This window comes from Callospermophilus lateralis, chromosome 14 (genome assembly GCF_048772815.1).
Source record: "Callospermophilus lateralis isolate mCalLat2 chromosome 14, mCalLat2.hap1, whole genome shotgun sequence".
NCBI lineage: Eukaryota > Metazoa > Chordata > Mammalia > Rodentia > Sciuridae > Callospermophilus > Callospermophilus lateralis.
Window position 1 is genome coordinate 66861638 of NC_135318.1, and position 6655 is coordinate 66868292.

The 6655-nt window shown below is 38.0% G+C and overlaps 1 non-coding gene across 1 annotated transcript; it reads right to left on the reverse strand.

Moving 5' to 3' along the window:
* Positions 1-2294: 2294 nt before the first annotated feature.
* LOC143380814 (U6 spliceosomal RNA) lies at positions 2295-2396 on the reverse strand. Its single transcript, XR_013088693.1, has one exon. It is a non-coding gene; the product is annotated as a U6 spliceosomal RNA (small nuclear RNA).
* Between the last annotated feature and the right edge of the window lie 4259 nt (positions 2397-6655).

Below are 6655 nucleotides of genomic sequence, written 5' to 3' on the forward strand. Positions count from 1 at the left end.
CCTACGAATGCTCGATATCTGAATGAATTATGATTGTGTTTATAAAAAAGAGCAGGGGGCTTTAGGAAGGGGTGGATGTAGTTGTTTGTGAGACCTAGTCTTTTATATCACAATTCAAACAAAATTGTATCTTAAATGCTATTGAGGCTATACTCAAAGTAGGAACATTTCATTAATTCCTATCTTTGATCAGAGGAGAAACAGGAGTGAGGGCCAACTTTTTACCCATTGATTATAGGTCACCTCTGTACAACTGGAGAACACAGGCGGTGCCCCTGCCCCCTGCTGAAGGGGGCAGTAAGGCCAGTGCAGGAAGCTAATATTTATACCTAGTTATAAACATTACTTGATGGTCCTTAAGCAACTTCTAAAATTAGCCCCAGGTAATCATACATGTGAGTGTATCATCGGATCTGGTTTGTATTATAAGAATTGAAAATAATTTGCTAGAAATCATTCTCAGTGAAACATTATAATTATTTATTTTGGTGTAGAAGTGAATCCAGAAGACCAACTGCTTCTTTTAGGTTCATAAAGTTGATGCCCTATGGTTTCAGATGCAGCAGGCGATTTGCCAACAGAATCCTTTGGGTGGCAGGGAGACAGAGTTATAACTAGAGACTGGCTTCCCACCTTTGTGTGCTGAATTATATCATGGCTTTGTTGATATAAAATGCCTGCTCAGAAGACTTTGTGCTATTCAGTAGGGATGGCTGAATCACATTCTGAGATTTTTTTTTTTTTCCTGGAGCTTTTTCTGAATTTTGAGCTCCTGAAGGTATGGGTGTTGGAGTTGAATAAAGACCACTAGATATACCTCTGTTTATTGTAGTGACTGTTGCAGAATGACACTGTGATGTTTTGTGGGTAAGTTCATTCAGGAGACCTTATTTTGCATCTCCCTTGCATCAGTTCCATTTGGAAGTAGCTTCTTTTTTATGCCAATCTTTTACCTCTCTGTTTATTCAAAGTTAAATCCATAGTCCTGTCCTCAAGGACCTCAGCATCCTAGAGTGAAAGAGATAATTGAGAGAACAATTTAAATAGAGTGTAATTTATGGCACACTAGAGGGAAGCTTCATGTGTTCTAAGGGCAAAGGTTCACCTGAGCAGGTCAAGAAATGATGCCCAGTTGAATCTCAAAGGGTAACCACAGGCAAGTAGAGAAAACAGGGGTCAAGTTTAAAAAAAGCACTGGTAGTATGAGAGAAATTAGGATATCTGGAGTACAACCAGCCGTTCATAAGTCTTATGATGGAAGGTAGACAAAAGCTGAGTAATGATCTGTACTGGAAGATAGTTAATGTATTTGGAACTTTACCCTTAGGCAATTAGGGTTATCCCATAACAAGAAAGTGACATATATGTAGTTTATATTTTGGCAAAACAATTATGGCTGCAGAATTGAGGAGAGATGAAGGGAGTAAGATTGAGGGTGTATGATCATTAGAGAAGTTGTTTCAGTTATCTAGGGAAGAAATGATGGAGGCTTGATTAAGCCAGTGGGCATAGAGAAGACGTAAGTAATGGTTGTGAACTATGTGGGGATAGAACTTATCCTTTTTGTTTTTTGAAGAAAGTGAGAGAAAGTAAAGAGATGAAAAATTGACCCCTGCATTTCTGTCAGGGCTTGACAAACGCTGCTTCTGTTCATGGATATATGACTATAGGATTTGGAAATACCTTGTGGGGAAAATGAATTCATTTTCAAGGATGTTGAATCTGAAGCACCCGGAAACCTGGAAAATTGTATATGGAGGCTGGAACTCAGGCAAGATGTGTGAATGCCAGAAAAAGATTTGGGAATTTTCAGCATCAAATAAGCCACTGATGTGAATGAGGCCACTTAGATACTGTGAAGAGTGGGGATGGAAGAGGGTCGGTGATGGAGTTCAGGGTGGCATTATGAAGGCATGGGTGGAGAAGAGGAAGCTGTAAAGAGGACTAAGAATAAGATGCTGAAGAGGAAGCTTAAGACAGTGTGGTGGCTTACCATCAAGGAAAGAGCAATACTGTCAGAATACTGCAGTAAGGTCAAAGAGGAACTGAAATGAGCCCCTGGATATTTTGAGATGACATTTATTTTTATTTAGATAAAGGATGTGTGATTATTATATAAGTTGCACAAATATGTAGGAACTGAAAAACTGTGTATTTGTCACCCTAAATCCCATCACTCAGCATAACTACTGCTAAAATTCTGATATGTATCTTTCTAGACTTTTTTTCTATATGCAAATATATTCTCTATATCAAGATATATATCTATATATAACACAATGAGTTCATACTATAAAAATAGGGGATGCTGCATGAATTTCTTGTCATCCTTGCCCAGAGACCATGATAATCCTCTCCACATCTTTCCAATTTTAGTGTATAAGCTGCAGAACCACACAGTGTCCATTGGCTTCAGGAACTGAGAGATCATTTGTAACTTTGCAGGGCTAATTTTGGTGGAGTGGTGAGGTCAGAAGCCAGATTGTTGTGGGATGGGGAGTGAGTAGGTAGCCTGGAAATGGAACAGGCATCATAGACTATCCTTTCAAGAAGCTGGGCTGTGAAGGGAAAGGGAAATATAGAATGTCAAGAGTGGCAAGCTGAGGGAATATTTGGGTGTGTTTTAGATTTTTAGATGGATAAGACTTTCTTTCTATTGACTGTAAAGAGCTAGGGAAGGGTTGAACACACAGAAAAGAAAGTGTGTTGGTGAATTAAGGCTGTCGGCAGGAAGGGTTGGAATGGGATGTAGGGAAGAAGAAAGAAGCCTTATCTTGCATTAAGGCACTAGGGATGAGGTAAAGGTGGGAACAGATGCTGATGAATTTGCAGATTCTGATCACCTCAGAATGAAGATGGCTAATACCCATATGTCTTGAATTATTTGATGAAGTCTTTAGAACTACCATATTGGATCAGACCCATTGTCCATTCTCTCAGATCCCAAGAGTATCACCAAGAGTCAAGGGTTGGTTTTCCCTAGCAAACTAAATGGTCCAAAATAGTCACAAACACTTTAATTTCTTTAGCTAAAACATTAGGGATTTATTATCTGTATATTTCTGTGAAGCTTCTTGGAGCAATTTTCTTAGCCTGTTTTCTCCCTAAGACTTTACTACCTGTGAAATGAAGTACTGAACATTTTTAGAAAGTTCCACAAACACAAATTTGGAAGAGATTGTGGTTGAATTCCACAATTAACCTTGGAAAAAATGACTTCACAACCTTATGTTTAGTTCCATTAACCTGCAAACCTGGTATAGCATCATGTTGGTCTTACAGTAATGGGAAGAGAGTATAAGGTGATATGTGTGAAGTACCTCAACAGCAGCTACTAGGAGTGACCACTCAGCATGAATTAGTGACCCCCTGCTTCGCTATCTTGTGTAAGTATACATGCTAACACTCTCAATGATTGAGGGCTCCCATCTACTCCGGAACACCAGGATTTGATGATCAGAACTTGAAACAGTTATTAATGTTAATAAATTTTGACCATTGATTGGGAGTGTTCAGGAAAATCTTTTTTGCTGTGAAATGTAAATATCATGTATTTAGTAGAAAGGATCATACTGCCTCCAAATGTAGAGACTTAACAGAGCCACATTTGCATTTCCTAAATGCCATGATATTTTACTTTTTTATGTTTACAAAAACATATCACCTGAGGTATTATTATTATTATTATTTGGCTCATACACACTGAATTAAATGCCACAGATGACCAGAAGAAAACCTGGGTTATTGTTTCTGTTTTTCAGTTACAACTTTCTGTATTAACAAGGTAATTTATGGAGGGGCTGAGACCACTGATGCTAAAATATCAATCCTCACTTTAAAAGACTTCTAAGCAAATATCATCACTCTAATAGGGTATGACCTCTCAAGTCCTGTAATTCAATTGGAAAGGACAGAGCTAGCAAGATGCAGGCAAGTTGTGTCCCTTCTTGAATAGCTGCCACTGTATGCAAAGCAGTACCTGTTTACATTCACTCCAGAGAATAAGCAGCCTCTTTATGACTTGGAAAACTGCATGAGGCAGGGATATTAGGCTTAAATCATTTCCTTATGAGTTTCTGCAGTCTAATTCCTTATTAAGTCACCAGCACATGTGTGGATTTAACTTTGACTTTTAAAATACAATATAATAATCTATTTGCTCCTGCTTTAAAAATACAAGTTCGGCACATGCCTATAATTCCAGTGGCTCAGAAGGCTGAGGCTAGAGGATCACAAGTTCAGAGATGGCCTCAGCAACTTGGCGTGGTTTCTCAGCAACTTAGCAACACCCTGTCTTTAAAAAAAAAAAGAAAGAAAGAAAAAGAGTGAGATCCTGTCTCTAAATAAAATACACAATAGGGTTAGGGATGTGGCTCAGTGGTTGAGTGCCCCCAAGTACCAACAAAATAATAAAAAAAAAAAAACACCAAAAACAAGGACTAGGGATGTGGCTTAGTGGTTACGGCTAAGTATCTCTGCGTTTAATCCCCAGTACAAAAAAAAAAAAAAAAATTCTTTGGTACTAATTAAGTATTCTTACAATCATTTCACTGTTTTAAATAGCTCCTACTTAAATATCTTCACTATTTTTTATATTGTATTGTGATTACTTTTTCTTTTTGACTGTCCATCCTGGAGTTAATTCAGTTTCCTCTTATAGACTTCCTTGCTGGTTTTGAGTATTTATGTCATTAATTAAAAAATGTACTTACTATTTCCTCATTATTCTGCTGAACAAACTACCTAATATGGGTCCATCAAGATAGTAAATGCTGTTGGTTATTACTACCTGATCTCAATGCCCTTTTTAAATGGAAGGATGGTCCCAAACATGCCCATCCCCAGCTAAACTCACTCTCTAAGCAAAGCTCTCTGGTGAGTGGTTTCTGCTTTTACAAATATCAATCAAAATTGAGCAAACATAATTCACCTGAGTGTTTCCCATAGCTTCTGGCAGGGCTATTCATGCCCTGGCAGGTTAGTACATATGCACTGAATGAATGATGGATGGATAAATGAATGAGGCAAGGGACAGTAAACTTTCTATCTTGATGTGGGTTACGGGATATGACTTCTGTGCTAGAATACTGAAGTCATTCTAGGAGGAAATCCACATTTTTTGCTTTTTTCAGATAAATGGCTTCAAAAGGTGTGCATTGAATCAAAACTCTTCACATAAGACCATTATTTTTTGTAGTCATGATTCAAATATAGGTATACTTCGAAATATAGATGTATATATTTCCAAGTTCACAGGTACTTATTACACTTTTTTTTTTTTTTAAATATCAGGGACTAAACTTGGGCACTTATCCACTGAACCACATCCCTAACCCTTTTTTGTATTTTATTTAGAGACAGCGTCTCACTGAGTTCCTTAGTGCCTCATAATCCTCCTTCCTCAACCTCCTGAGCTGCTAGGATTACAAGTGTGTGCCACCGAGCCCAGCTTTAGTACAGTTTTAGTAAATATCTGACACTGTGAAGGGGCAGAGGCTGTTGTCTTTAGGTGTGTTTAGAAGAAAAAAACTTACAAATAGAGCCAATATAAGTCAACTTGTGTTCAAGTAAAATACTAGTGGCAGCCATTTTAAGTACTGGTGGAATACAGAGAAAGGAAAAGTCACGGGGGCCTTCGTATACAGGGAGACTTCATGAAGCTGATGGGACCTAACACAGCCTTAAAGACAAGAGGCAATTTGGGTTGATGAGAAGAAAGGCTTCCTAAGAGGCAGAAGTGACTTCAAGGAACATAGACCTCACTTGTTTCCTGAAAAAAGCCCCAAAGTTAACATGTTCCTGAACAAGAGTGGAACCCAGTTTTAAAGCATAGTAAACAAGCACTACTGATCCAGCTTAAGTACTTCAGGCATCTGTTTTTCTAAAGTACTTAAATAAAAAGAAACCTGATTATAAATGATATTCTCTAAACAATTATCAAGATATCCATTGTTTGAAGTTCCTAGGAAGTATTGAACAAACAGTAGGTCTAAAAGTATTTCTGAAAGACATTTTAAAAACTATAATTTTGGGGAAATAGTGTGCACAATTCAGAAGATAAAGAATTGATACCTGGGGCTGGGGATGTGGCTCAAGTGGTAGCACGCTCGCCTGGCATGTGTGCGGCCCGGGTTCGATCCTCAGCACCACATACAAACAAAGATGTTGTGTCCACCAAAAACCCGAAAACTAAAAAATAAATATTAAAATTCTCTCTCTCTCTCTCTCTTTAAAAAAAAAAAAAGAATTGATACTAGAAAAAAAAATAGGTAAATACCTTAGATCTTATATCCTATGTGTATACTTGTTCAATATTTGCAAAGGACCTAATACCCTACTGTGTCTTAGAGATGATAGAAAAAGAGGAACAATCTTCATTTTTGCCCCAGTGAGTTAATAGTCTAGGTCAAAGGAATGTCCATTTCTTCATGGGCCAGTGAAGAGAAATATTAAGATCTTCTGTTAGGACTGTAAATGCAGACGTGTTTTAAGAGTTATGAAAAAGGTACATTGTGGCACCAGCATTTAGATGTCAGAGGATGAGAAGGAAGGTCTTGCAGGTGGGAGTTTGAGGAAGAGTCCTGAATCTCATGTTATCAAGTGGCCCAAGCTGAGTTGGAGCAGAACTTATTTTGAGGGTTAGAACGCAGAGCAC